Source organism: Nanorana parkeri, unplaced genomic scaffold (genome assembly GCF_000935625.1).
Source record: "Nanorana parkeri isolate BGI_ZX_2015 unplaced genomic scaffold, ASM93562v1 scaffold74, whole genome shotgun sequence".
Lineage (NCBI taxonomy): Eukaryota > Metazoa > Chordata > Amphibia > Anura > Dicroglossidae > Nanorana > Nanorana parkeri.
Window position 1 is genome coordinate 320,771 of NW_017306342.1, and position 14,955 is coordinate 335,725.

A 14,955-nucleotide genomic window follows, 5' to 3' on the forward strand; every position below is an offset into this window, starting at 1 on the left:
AAAAGATGAATTGTAATTGGTTGCCATGGGCTTGTCTTCGGGATGTTATTTAAACATATTTATCTGGCTCTGTTTTATGTTCTCAGCAATAAATACTGTGAACACCACACTATGCTTGCTGCTTTATTTTAGGGTTTCATTTTGTTTCAGGGTTTTGATGCTTAAAATATAACAAGAGCCACAACTTTGCTTTTTATTGTCGTTTGTGTACTCATTACAAAGATGTACTCTCTCTAACTGTCCTGATCACCAGGGACACCGGAAATGAAAGTGAGCGTAAATCCAAAATTTGGAGTTGCTATCAGAACAGGAATAGAGGAGACATCTTCCAATAGGGACAATTATTTCCATGCCCACACTTTAAAGGAAAACTATTGGGTTAAGGCTTTTCCCCATAGTTCTCCTTAGGGTAACGGGAGGACACAAACTAGCGTCCTCCCGTCACCCTAGGCTCAGTATACCACGAGCTGTAGCTAGCGGTATACTGAGACGCCGCAGTATACCGCAAGCTGCTGCTTGTGGTGTACTGAAACGCCGCAGCTGAAGCAGATCCCGACAATTATGCCGGGATCCGCCCAGCTGCGTGACTGACAGCTGGCTCTGCCTATCTAGAGGCAGAGCCAGCTGTACCGGCCCCCTCCTCCGTCCGTTCCGCCAGTCAGCGCTGGCGGATCGGAGAATCCAGCCCCTCCCCTGTCACGGCAGAGAGCCGTGACAGGATCGAGAGGTGAGTGAACGCCGGTATGTGTTCGCTCACCTCCCGATCTACTGAGCCGACCTGTGACAGTCTCATTGTCACAGGTCGCCTAGAACTGTGAGGTGAGTGAAAAGCACTCCTCATAGTTCTCCTTTAATGGGGAATTTCCCTCACATTGGAAAGATTTCCTCTCACCTCCTGTTGAGTCTACAGGACAGGATGTGAATAGAAATCTACCAAATAAGACACATTAACTCTCCCCTACTCTATCCAATTGTTTTTTTTAAAATGTGGCTTCAGATGTACTTGAAATGTAATGGACAGTGATTCACTTAGAAACATGCACAAGCCACAGCTGTTCATTTGTGTTTTCCCCCACCTTTGATGAGTGAGCACAAACCTTTGGCAGGTAAAATGATCCTTCTGTGCAAAGTGCCCCAGGGGACATTTAAAGTCAATCATTTAAAAAGAAAATCCCTGGCTTCTAATGTTACAGCTACAAGGGAACAGAAAATAGAATTTGTTTTATGGAATATTTTAGTTTTTAGAAAGTCAGTCTGTGCTTTGTGTTCACCCGTTTTGGAAGTGGAGTCTGAACCTTTATGAATGGCAAAACATGGGGCAATTTGTGGGAAGACACGACTAAGATTTTGTAAATATTCGAGGAAGATGTACTGAATATTTAATACACATGGACCACAAAGCAGTATTCTAGTGAGAATAAGATCACTGATAATATGGACTGGAAAGTATTAGTTGCAATGATTTTCCACCATGTCAGGAAGTCCCCCTCTGTATATGATCTCATTTGAAGAAATGTTATTAGTACAAATAATCATTTAGTACTTGGAGTGATTACAGGCCAACACATGTCTATTATAATTCTTCCATTTACAACTAATTTAAAAGAGAACTATGGGGTAAGTGTTTTTCCCCATAGTTCTCTTAAGGGTCACAGGAGGACACATACTAGCGTCCTCCCGTGACCCAAAGCTCAGTATATCGCGAACTACAGCTGTCGAGATCCACCCAGCTGCATGAGTGACAGCGGGCTCTGCCTATCTAGAGGCAGATCCAACTGTGCCCGCCCTCTCACCGTCCGTTCCTCCAGTCAGCGCTGGATGATCGGAGCGGGGATGGGGGTAATCCCTGCAGCGAACGGTGACTGACAGTCACGGCTCTCTGTACGGAGATGATCAATAATCGAGAAGTGAGCGAGCGACTGTATGTGTTCGCTCACTTCCCGATCTATTGAGTCGACGTGTGACAGTTTCATTGTCACACGTCGGCTCGAACTATGAGGTTGAGTGATTTTCACCCACCTTTTAGTTCTCCTTTAATAAAAAAAATAGTTACAACATCTTAAACCCTTCCCGGCCGCAATACGTCTATAGACGGCGGCCCGCAGAAGTGGTTAAAATAAGAACATTGCTGTTACTGTACAAGTGCCTAATCGTTTGTACCGTGCGGTGACCTTCCCCTCCCAAACCCCCCCGTCCCCTCCACCGGCTTCCCCAGGCACTGCTGTCTCCATGCGGCTCCCCGCAACGATCTGAGAAAGAGTCTTTCAGCCTCTGATCTCACCTTCGATCACTGGACCCGGAAGTGATGTGTATTACATCACTTCCAGTGTCACTCGTTACAGTCACCGGCTCTTGGAGCCAGGAGAAGAAGCAGAGGAAGATCTTCTTTGGGGTCCCTAGGTGACATCAGGGGTCTCCGTAAAGAGGACCTGTCACACCCTAACTGCTATTACATAGGGTGCTTGTTAGCCCACTATGTAATAGCAATAGGGTTAGTGTAAAAAAAAAATGGTTAAAAATTATAAAAGTTAAAGTAACATAAGAAAAAAAAATGCAAAAAAAATTAAGCCCCCCGCCCCCCACGTGCACGCACAAAACATGTGTCGGTGCGCCTACGTTCGAAAACGACAATTGCGCTACCCATATTACATATCGCTGCAAACGTCTAGGGCAATCAATCACTGTTAGCACTAAACTGATGAGCAGTAAAAGTGTTTAAAGTGGTCCCTATGGGAAATTTCGGGTATTGGCGTTTTTGAGGCCTCACAGGCAAACGCAATTTTAAGGCTTGACATGTTTGGTATCTATTTACCTGACATGACCCCATCTTTCATATTTTACCCAAAAAAATGGGTATTATATTATGTTTCTGTGCACTAAATTTTAATTTAGTTTATTTTTTCCTAATAATACTGGTTTGATAAACATTTGCGCAAAAACCGTGTGACATAAAACATTGCAACTACCATTTTTTTATTCTACAAGGCCTCTGCTTTCAGAACATATATCATTGTTTGGGGGTTTGAAGCTGTTTTCTAGCCAAAACTTTATATTTTATCATGTGTGCGCAAATAGTAAGAAAATGCTCCGGACAGCAAGTGGTTAATTGAATCATCTCAAAAATGTAAACCCCATGTATAGGAGACACTAAAGCTAGATACACACGGAATTATTTTTTTCGTTCAGTCTCTCAGGCTGATGAATTCCGCCATCCACGCTAATAGCGTTTGGTTGATAGGATTCCTTCGCTTTTATATCTGCCTTAATGCTCCAGGCAGATATAAAAGAAGCAAACAAATGAAAGCATTGAGTATGTGTGGCTCCTCACTGCACTGTCTTTTCTACAAAGCATGGCATTTGGAAACCTGTCAACTAGGGATGCACCGATACCAAGTACGGTACTCGGTACAAGAACAAATACAGATACTTTTCCAGCTCCAAAACTAGACTAGAGAAAAATTCAAAAGTGAGGAGGCAGCTGTCATTTGTAAGGAGCACACGGAGCTCCTGGGATTTGTACATCTCTGTTTTATTGTATGATTTTGTTTTTATAAATATAAATAAAGGTATGCACCGATACCCTTTTTGCAAGTACTGATACATTTTTGTTTATTGTCATGTGACAGTTTTTCTAAAACAATACAGACTAATGATTTCAGGACAGTGGTAGAGCGCCAGAGCCAAGTCTCAGCTGCAACCCTGGCAGTTCTCATGAAAATGCCGAGTATCGGCACTGGTATCTGAAAAGTATCGGTGCATCCCTACTTTCAATAGATGATCTTCATTGAAGGGTTGGGGTATTGCTCTTGTGTGCCTCTCTTTCCTGCTTGTGACCCTACTGCAGATTTTCCCCATGGGGGATAGTATAAGTACGCAAGCCTTAATGGGACAATGGACTACAGGCCTAGTAACATCTCCAGATGTTTGGTTGTTAGGATCTCTTCTAATTCTTCTGATCCTGGTGTTTACATAAACCAAACCGGGTCACAAAATACCCTTTTCCCATCTATCCCTTGATGTGGATATTGTTTATCACCCAACCATTTATATACAGGGAACCAGATTTAGTAACCTTCAGCTTCTCCCGTCCTTTTGGGTAATTCCCTGACCATTGGCATGTTATGCTGTGAGGGATCTAGCACCCATGGCTATCTCTTTGCAAATTAAATACAGTATTTGATTGGGCTACTTTTTTAAATTAATATGACCCTTCCTTTCCCTAAGGTTAAAGGAGAACTTTGAGGCGAGTTAAAATCACTCAGCCTCATAGTTCTAGCCGACATGTGACAATGCAACTGTCACAGGTCGGCTCAATAGATCTGGAAGTGAGCGAACACATACCGTCGCTCGCTCACTTCTCAATCTATCCCTGCAGAGAGCCATGACTGTCACTCACGGCTCCCTGCAGGGATTCCCCCCTCCCTGCTCCGATCCTCCAGCGCTGACTGGCGGAACGGACGGGAGAGGGGGCGGGCACAGCTGGCTCTGCCACTAGATAGACAGAGCCAGCTGTCAATTCCGCAGCTGGGTGGATCTCGACATTAAAGTCGGGATCCATCCCGGCTGCGGCGTCTCAGTATACCGGAATGAAACTGTCACACGTCGACTCAATAGATCGGGAACTGAGTGAACGCATACCATGGCTTGCTCACTTCTTGATCATCTCCGTGCAGAGAACCGTGACTGCCAGTCACTGCTCCCTGACGGATTTCCCACCCCCCCTCCGATCATCCAGCGCTGACTGGAGGAACTGACGGTGAGAGGGCTGGCACAGTTGGATCTGCCTCTTGATAGGTAGAGCCCGCTGTCACTCATGCAGCTGGGTGGCTCTCAACAGCTGTAGCTCGCGGTGCACTGAGCTTTGGGTGTCAGGAGAAAGCTAGTTTGTGTCCTCCTGTTACCCTTAGGAGAACTATGGGGAAGAGCCCTGACCCCATAGTTCTCCTTTAAAGCTTAGGAATGCTACGGTTGAGCCTTCTACAATGAAGGGCTGGTCCTGCTTTAAATGTAGTTGTCTATCTAAACTTCCCCTTAGGTATCTGGGTTTTTTTGCCCAGTGGCAATTATTTTATTGACCACATTCATGATTGGTCTAGTTTTTTTTTTCCCTTCAGGTAGTATGTTTTCCACCTGTTTTTGGGTAATTAGTTGGTTAGTGTTTGTTTCCGGTATTCGTCCACCTAGAGGGAATTCTCTGTCCTGGTCTGGAACACCAGGGTGATTTACTGATCTCCCCTTGTTCGTGGCAGTTCCCTGTCTGGTATTAACATTTCTTCATCTAGCCTTGATTTGGGTGTTGGTTTCCTTGAGATACTCTCTTGCTGAATGGTCCCTACATCTCTCTTGGCTGTTGTCCACACCTCAGCTGGACTAATTTTGGATGCCCAATCTATTCAGAATTCCTGTGTCCCTCAATGGACAAGAAAGAAAGATTTTTGTAATAACCGGAAAATCTTTTTCTTGAAGTCCATTGAGGGACACAGGTCCCATCCCTCTGTGTTATTGGGTATATGTACTGCTTACTCAAAATCTGAGGCATGCTGGGTAGAGAAGCTTACAATAGTTTTTTGTCTTTCCCAGTGTCCCTCCTGTGGGCAGCAGTGTAATCCAACTGTTTCAGAATTCCTGCGTCTCTCAATAGACATAAATCTTATTATTTTCTTGATGCATTTAACAAGACAGCTCTCATACACAGGGGGGAAAATCAGATTAGTAGCTTTCATTTCATAGAAACAAGCAGTTCATTTATCTTTCCAACTTACATTTTGTCACTGCTATTTTATATAATTTAACACTCAGATGAGGGTACTTATGTGAAATTAAAACTACCAGAAACCACATTGTAAAAGTGTAACCTTAAGCAAAATCGTCTAAACTGCCTTTTTACTTCTTTAGATATCCAGTAGGTCTGACATATTACTGAAAACGGTGTTCTCTGTATTTAAGGACACAGTCATTTTTAATGGAGCAGACATAAAAGAGTCCTATAAAGTTCAACCAAGGACAGTGTACAGACTACAGAATGCACTTTGCTTGCTTGGCTAGGATAGTAATACAATTTTCACTCTGTTCAGTTTAGGTGGTGCTGCATACAAAAGACCCCAAGGCACTGTATGAAGAAAACTTCAAAGTTTAATAAATATCATTTGTCTGACCATGGTTTAGTCTTGCCATGCTACAGTTTTATTACTCTCTCTGTGACAGATAATTATGTGTTGTAGAAGGTGTTCTACCATGGGATAAGATGACCCCCTCAGGCTAGTGGAGATCAGAGGTCATAGCTACAATTGGGGCATTTAGTATTCATATTATTGTTCTCACTACAATGGTGTCACCAAACCCAATAAAGCAGATTCCTCTATCTAACCCGAGAAACATTTGTTTCAGCCACAACCTGTGCTTTTGAACATCAATGGCTGGTTGCAGGGTGCATTTATTCTGACTCTCCTTAAGGAATACTATACTTTCCCCTTTCAGAGCAAAACATGAAAGGGTCAATCAGATTGGTGCTTCTACGTAACAAGAGCGTATGTTCCTTCCATTAGATCAGTAGGCTCACTGTTAGGGTAATGTTAATAGTTAAAAAAAAAAAACCAGTACAGAGGAAGTATAAATGCTGCCACTCCAGATGTTCTCTTCTAAAAATGCTTGCTTCCTGTCTTTCATTTTGATCCAGTGGTTTCAGTACTTTCTGAGTCACTGACCAGGAACAGGTATGCAGATCAGGAGTTCTGACCTCACAGAACTCTAAGCAAGGCTTATAGTAATTAAGAGATGCTGCTCAATGCTTGTGTAAATCACTGCAGTGCCAGGTCCCATGGGGCACTAGATGACATCATTCTGTTGTGCACAATCTGCAAAACGATCATTCCTTTTTCTGGGGCGATAATATAATTTGTAGATTATTTCCAACAAGCCAGTCTGTCTATGGCCAGCCGATGGGCAGAACAGCTTTCTCTGAAGCTCTGAGCTGGATCGCTAGAAACTGAGCTCTCTTAACATCATGTGCTGCAGGATGAGTTGGAAGCCAGCATAAGAAGCATTATTACTTCCTATCGCTGCCTCTACTATGGAAGCTCTGTCTCTGCAAGCTTGTCACAAGAAAGCTCAACACTTGGGGAGATTTATAAATCCACCTTGTAGCAATATAGGGAGGCTGGTCACAGGGAAGAGCGAGCATAGACAAATATAATTTGTGCTTGAAATTTGACAAAATGTGAGGGGGCTGCCAGTGGCATCACAAGGGGGGTGCGGCCCGCACCCAGGTGACACCAAAATGACTGGCAGTCATTTTGGTGTCACCCCCTCTAAAAAGTTGGGCACTCGGTCATGGACCGAGAGCCCGACAGTGTCAGAAGAGAGGAGGGGACCCGGAGGCATACCTCATACCGCCAGGTGAAGTCCCCTCCTCTCTCTGCCGGCGTCCATCACCTAGATGGCCACGCATGCACGATGACGACACGGCGGGGTGTCCCCCGGTCTAGTGACCGGGTGACACCTGGCCTTGGGACACCCCTGGGGACTGCACATTTTGGAGTTATCACCTCGCATGCTAGAGGGCCCTGTACAAGCACTAAGCACCCCTATAGGAGCATGGCCAAGTTATCACAAAAGGTGAAAAGCTTATTGCAGTAAATGACAGGGTGGAAGAACCCTGAGATTTTACCTCAAGCTCTGTGCAGACCTCTGTGAAAAACAGTGATCCAATCAGACAAGCAGGAAATAAGATTTTTGAAAGTCGAAATAGCGCAATGGCCCATAGGGTAAGAAGGAATAAAAGTCATGTTCCAAGGAAGTAACCTCTACAGTATCTACAACCTGTAGGCGGGAAGGGTAAGGACTAGTAAACAGAATGGCTATGTAGACTGCACTGTATAAACAGTCAACTAAAATGGGCGCCATGGCAAAAATAAAGCCCCAAAAACATATGCAGTATATCTCTACAATGCATGCACATTTCCACATTTGTTATCCCCTTAAAGACTTGCACATACAGCATAAATACTTGTTGATCTGCCAGAAATGCACTTAACTCTGAATTCCTGTTGGGGGCTGAAAATACATACCCTGGAATTCATAAAAAGTATCACAGAGACTTTGAAATTGTGTTGTGCCACTGTATGACAAATGTTGATACCTGTATCAAATTCATGTAGCTGGTGGAAACAAGTCCATGGATTTGTCACATGAAGGCACAGTGAGCATCATGGGTGGAAATGAGGCAGATGTGTCCATACTGTGAACACTCCACCCTCCGTGCACATTCAGCCCTCGGGCCGCACAGCGTCATTGGTTGTTATGCTGCTGTGTGACCAACGATGTCCTAGCAACCAAAGGCCCTGTGCAGATGACGGCATCCTAGCAACCAAAGGCACTGTGCCTACAACAGTGTGATGTCAACCAAGGGACACTGTGCAGCCAACAGCGCCATGACCTCTAAGGACCCTGTGCAGCCAGCAGTGCCATATCAACCATGGTGGCATATTACAAAAGTGTCACAAATAAGAACTTTGTGAATTTATTAGCACATGTTGGTATGATCTGTGGAACTATTGCAAACCCTGCATGAATTTGGTGCAAGAGTTCTAGATACAGCCATAGACCAGCATTGTGCCGCTAAACGTTTATCAGCCATACAAAGGCCTTCTTTAGTTAAACTACATACACCCATCCACTCGCCCATCTCTACAATATAAAGACTGACCATTCTGTAGTTCCTAGATAAGAACTGGGAGGGATTATTCTTCTTCTTTAGATAACACAGGAAGTAAATGCTGGACACAGGACAGTTTTGGATTTTTGACAAGATCAAACGGTATTTCTATGCACATAGAACAAATTGAAGATTCAAGTCCTATGTGACCGCCCTCTCTCGGGGGGTGGGGGATGGTTATTTGTTTATTTTACATTTTTTGTTATTTTCTATTGTTTAGGGGGGCTGTATGAATGGGGATGAAGGTAGGGGGAGGGTTGGCATGCGGCTTCAGTTTAGTATGGACTGGGGTGTCCAACTGGTGTGAGTGTAAAACAGAAAAACAGGGTCTGAAGCGCTGCTGCCATGGAGATGGACTGATAAAGCAAAAGGTGGGCTGGGGCACACAGGGTAAGTGCTGCCCTAAAAAGTGTATATTAGTATTTCTCCTCCGTGAGATATTGGTGGGTGTCAAAGAGGGAGAGGAAACAAAAGTAGGTGCAGGTGAATCATAGGCAATTTTTAAGGTGTAAAGAGCGTGTAGAGACTCACCGTGAGGTTCTTAAAGATGTGCAGTCAATCTCCATAAGACAGGCAGATAAGGGTGGTGGCATAGTTATCCAGAACCGAGCAGATTACATAAATGAAGCCAACCGTCTCCTGTCAGACAACTCAACCTACTCTCCCCTCACCTCTGACCCGTTACCTGAATTCCTCCTAGAACTCAAAACTCTCACCGACACAGCACAAAGTGAGAACGTGATCACTAAGAAAGAAAAAGCAGTTCTCTACCCCACACAACCCAAAACACCTTTTTTCTACCATTTACCTAAAATCCACAAAAACGAGAGCACACCTCCAGGCCGTCCCATCATATCAAGTATTGATAGCCTCACCAGCGGCCTCTCTAGATACGTGGATCAATTTCTACAACCTATCGTCATCTCTTTACCCTCTTACCTAAGAGACTCCAGTTATCTGATCGACACACTAAGCCATTATTCCTGGGAGCCCTCCTACCACTGGGTATCCCTAGATGTGTGTTCCCTCTACACATCAATACCACATGAAATAGGCCTACAAGCCTTACAATATTACCTTTCACAACAACTAGCACTACATCACAAACAAGCCCAAGTAATTCTCAATTCGACAAGATTCACACTCAACACAATTATTTCTCGTTCCTTGATAAATTCTACCTCCAAATCCAGGGCACAGCCATGGGAGCCAATTATGCCCCCAGCTACGCAAATTTAACAATGGGGTACTGGGAACATTTCCACATTTGGCAAAACAACCCCTTCTCCAAACATTTAACATATTATGGCCGCTACATTGATGACATCATCATCATATGGGGCGGACCCCCCGACACCATCAGTGACTTTGTGACACACTGCAACAGCAACCCACTCGGCCTCAAGTTCACACATGTCCTTGACAATCTCAAACTAACCTTTCTGGACCTCGAGCTAACCCACATTAACAAGACCATAGTCACTACCACACATTTCAAACCAACAGCCGGCAATTCTTATCTTCATTATGAAAGTTGCCACCACCCCTATGGAAACGGAATGTCCCAAAGGGACAATTTTGGAGACTGAATAAAAACTGCACAAGAAAGGATGATTATCTGAAACAAAGCCTCCACCTCAAAAACAAGTTCATCGAGAAAGGCTACCCCAGAAAACTCATAAACAAGGCCCAGTAAAGCTTTCTGACACAAAACACAGCACCAAACAACAAAAATAAATATCAAGCACAAGAAAGTATAGTAAGGTTCATTACGCCTTTCAACAATAGATCCAAAGCCATCGAGTCCATTCTAAAAAAGAACTGGCACTTACTTCTGTGTGACCCCAAAATAGGTCCCTTACTCCCACCAAAACCCACAGTAGTATTCAAAATAGCCAAAAGTGTCAAGAATGTAGTGGCACCAAGCAAAATATCCATCAAGAAAAACAAAACCAAAACTTTCCTATTTGACAACAGGACAGGTGTCCACAAATGCAAAACATTACTCTGTTTAACTTGCCAATTCATCATACATGGTCAAACTTCTTTCCAAGACAGCTCCGGGAACACATTTCCCATACACCAGTTTGTCACCTGTGCCCACAACTTAGTGGTTTATGGCCTAAGATGCCCCTGCAACCTGCTGTATATAGGTCGCACCATCCGCCCCTTGCGTAAGCGAATAGAACACAGAAGATACATTGAAAAAGGCAACACTGAACACAGCGTCCCTCGCCACTTCCTCCATAAGCACCAAAAAAACATCAAACTCCTACAAGTCTTTGTCATTGAACAGATCCCAGATAACCTACCCGCAGCAGAAAGATTTCACGAGCTGTGCAAACAAGAAACTTATTGAATATATAAGCTCAATACACTTTTTCCCTCTGACCTCAATGAAGAATTAGAAATCAGTACCATAATTTAATCTTTCCCACCTACTTTAACCACTGTTCATTTCAGCCCATCACTGTCATTCTGCAAATAAAGTTCACATCATGCTCAAAACACCCTCACGGGGTTAATCAAGAGCCCCATTCCTTTCCGGTTCTGTGTCTGTCATGCACTTGTGTCAGGACACACCCCAAACTGGCCACCCGTCATAATCACACCCCCCCCACCCTTTAAAAGCTTCCCGCCACATCACTTTCCCCTACCCACTCTTCGAAACGCGTTGCCACGGCAACTATTAGCGTCCATTCAGCGATTGGAACACTTCGGCCATCGTCGCATGTCGGCCCGTGCGCATTCCGTCATCCACAACCTCCGGACAAAAAACTTTTCCAGCACTGCGGGTTTCCGTTCATCTCCTACACCCGTCTCCAACGTGGGACGCACTCGGCGTGCCCCACCCACCAGCGTCCCAGACGCTCCAGCTCCTGGCCGGCACCAGCGGGTAGGATTGACAACCCTCAAGCTACCACGACACAGCCCAGCAGCACGTCCGACACAGCGGCACCTTACGGAGTCACATTGCGACTCTGCCACCCAAGATTCACCATCCAGATCCAGAGGAGCCCGTCAGACTTCCCCTCCAACACGAAATCTCGTCATCGATGACTGCACATCTTTAAGAACCTCACCATGAGTCTCTACATGCTCTTTACACCTTAAAAATTGCCTATGATTCACCTGCACCTATTTTTGTTTCCTCTCCCTCTTTGACACCCACCAATATCTTTCGGAGGAGAAATACTAATATACAGTTTTTAGGGCAGCACTTACCCTGTGTGCCCCAGCCCACCTTTTACTTTATCAGTACATCTCCATGGCAGTAGCGCTTCAGACCCTGTTTTTCTGTTTTGCACTCACACCAGTTGGACACCCCGGTCCATACTAAACTGAAGCCGCACGCCAACCCTCCCCCTACCTTCATCCCCATTCATACAGCCCCCCTAAACAATATAAAATAACAAAAAAAAATTCTATTTCTTTGCACATATATACTGAAACGCTTTCTCTGGTATATTTAACAGACCAAAAGGGAGCAAAAAAGAGAATATTATTGTGGATGACATACATGTTTGGGTCTATTTATAAACAATTCACTTGGCCCTTTGCCCTGCAAATTTCTAAGGAGAACTATGGGGTCAGTGTTTTTCCCCATAGTTAAAATTATTATTTTTTTTTTTTACTTTACTTTGACTGCTATCACATGGGGGGGCTTACAAGCCCCCCCATGTAATAGCAGATGGTGGTGACAGGTCCTCTTTAAGGTGATGCTGGGGGTCCAAAAGACCCTCAGTGTCACCTTTACACTGGAAATAAGCTATTGAAGTGCAGATCGCACTTCAATAGCTTATAGCTGGGCTGCAGGAGCCCAGAACTGACAGCCCAGGGACCGGAAGTGATGCAATCTGCATCGCTCCCGGTCCCATAGAACGGGGAGGGGATCGATGAACGGAAGTTCGTCGACCTCCTCCCCAGCTCCCCGCGGACACAAAGATCGCCGGTCCCGGGCCCGTAGGAGGGGCAACGGAGCCCGGGAAGCACGGCGGGGGTGTCCGGGGGGGGGGGCGGCCCCTTCTTCGGGACGCAGAAGCGATCTGGCGACAGGTAAGTCGCCAGGATCGCTTCTGTTGTATAGCCGACAGTCGGCACAACAAGTTTAAACAGAGTCCCGGCGGCAAAAGTCACCGGGAGTCTGTTTAAACAGCCCCGATGCTGGCGACGTACACTGTACGTCGTCAGTCACGAAGGGGTTAATGTTCATTCTGCTAAAACAAAAGTTCTTAATTTTTTTTTAACAGGGCAATGCATTTTTACATTTTTTTTGTCATGTAATTGAGCATAGAATGTAAATACTTTTTTTATGCACTCCACAGCTTCATCTAATGGCCATATTACTGTATTACACAGGAAAAAACATTCGAAAATACATAGAGGGGAATTTATGAAAACAGAAGCAGACCAAATCTGGAGCAGCTGTGCATGGCAACCAATCAGCATCCACCTTTCATTTTCAACCCTTAACTGAACAAACTGAAAATAGAAGCTGATTGGTTGCCATAGGCAACTGCGCCAGATTCTGTCTGTTCCAATTTTGATAAATTCCCTGCATTGTCTTGTAAAGAAATAACTAAAGAACATTTGTTCCGACATATATACACACACCAATTGAACATGCACAGATATTTGTAGGGCCCTGTGGATAGTTTATAAATAGACTCCTTTAAGTAATTTATGTGAAAACAACTGACAAATATAAAGGCTGAACATTACTTCCAATGAAGGGCAACGGAAAGTTTGCTGTAAGTCAGTGTCACACAGCAGGGATGATTGTCCTGCGGTATGAGTACATCTGTCTACTTTACAACTCTTTCTTTTGTATACCTATACAAAACCAGGGAAACCTTTTCCATGTGCATGATCAGATCTGGAAAGATAAAGATGGCTGCAAAGATCTTACATGGCCAGATTTACCAAAGAACAAACAATGATGATTACTATAGCAAGCTATTAAAGTAAACCTATTTTTCTGCTTCAGCATCCCCACTACCCAAGAGTATAACACATGACGTCATTTCATTCCGTGTGTTATTTTCTTATTTAACACTTACTTTTTCTTTTTCAATTTACTAAAGATATTTTCATACACGCAGAGTGAACTCACATGTATATGAAATTTACCATAAGTACCTTATTGTATTAGTTGTGCTGTGGCTGTAAAATTATATTGTACAGGTTTTGCTCCTTAAAGTGACACTAAACGCAGGAGCTAAATCTTAAAAACGCATTCAAATACTTTAACTATTAAAAAAATGTATCTTATTTGTGCATCACTCGGCTGCTGATCCTCAAATCATCTCTGAATTGGTGCTGACACCGTCCTTCCTTCTAGAGGGTGGCTACTTTTGTTCCCCATGGTTCCTGTGTGTGATGTAAAGTAGTCATGGCTCCCAGCTTGCTCACAAGCACCAGTAAGCTACATTTTTTTAATAGTTACGGTACTTGAATGCGTTATTAAGATTTCACTCCTGGGTTTAGTGTCACTTTAAATCCCTACAAGCTTTTGGCTGATAATAACTGCTAGAGTCAATGAGGAGTCTGTTGAGGAGGGCAAGATAAGGAATTGTTTGACTGAGTGATAACACTTTATGAGATAGCAAGGCTTTCTACAGTTAAATGGTGATCTCATGTAGAAAAATAATTCAACACCAACATATTTATTGCGAACTGAATATCTCTGATGCAAAAATAATGAGAAGATAAAATGATGACCACAAGTAAAATGACTAATGTGGCTTTGTAAGGCCAACATGTCTTTTGGGTGTGAACAGTGGGGAAGCTAATTGAAGAAATGCCACCAGCACACCAACCCTTTTAGAATAGCAAAAGCTTCATTTTTTTAAGTTCCTTGTCACATGAACAAGTGCTTTCGGGGCCACATTGACGTCAATGCTAAAGCCTGATAAAGGGACCCTGGGTGGCCCTGAAAGCGCTTGTTCATGTGACAAGGAACTTCAATAAATGAAACTTTTGCTATTCTAAAAGGATTGGTGTGCTGGTGACATTTCTGCAATTTGCTGATATTTGCGACACCAACAGCAGTCTCTGCGAGCACCTACCCATCACAAGGGACTTTCGGTAAGTGCAACAAGGATAAGTACTTATAGTAGGGAAGCTAGAAACACCCGGGGCAAATGCTCAAAGTTGCTCCACCCAAGGGAGAAGTTCCCCATCCAAACACCCATTGGTGCCCCACTAAAGCAGCATCAGGGGCACATGAACCCCCCCCCCCC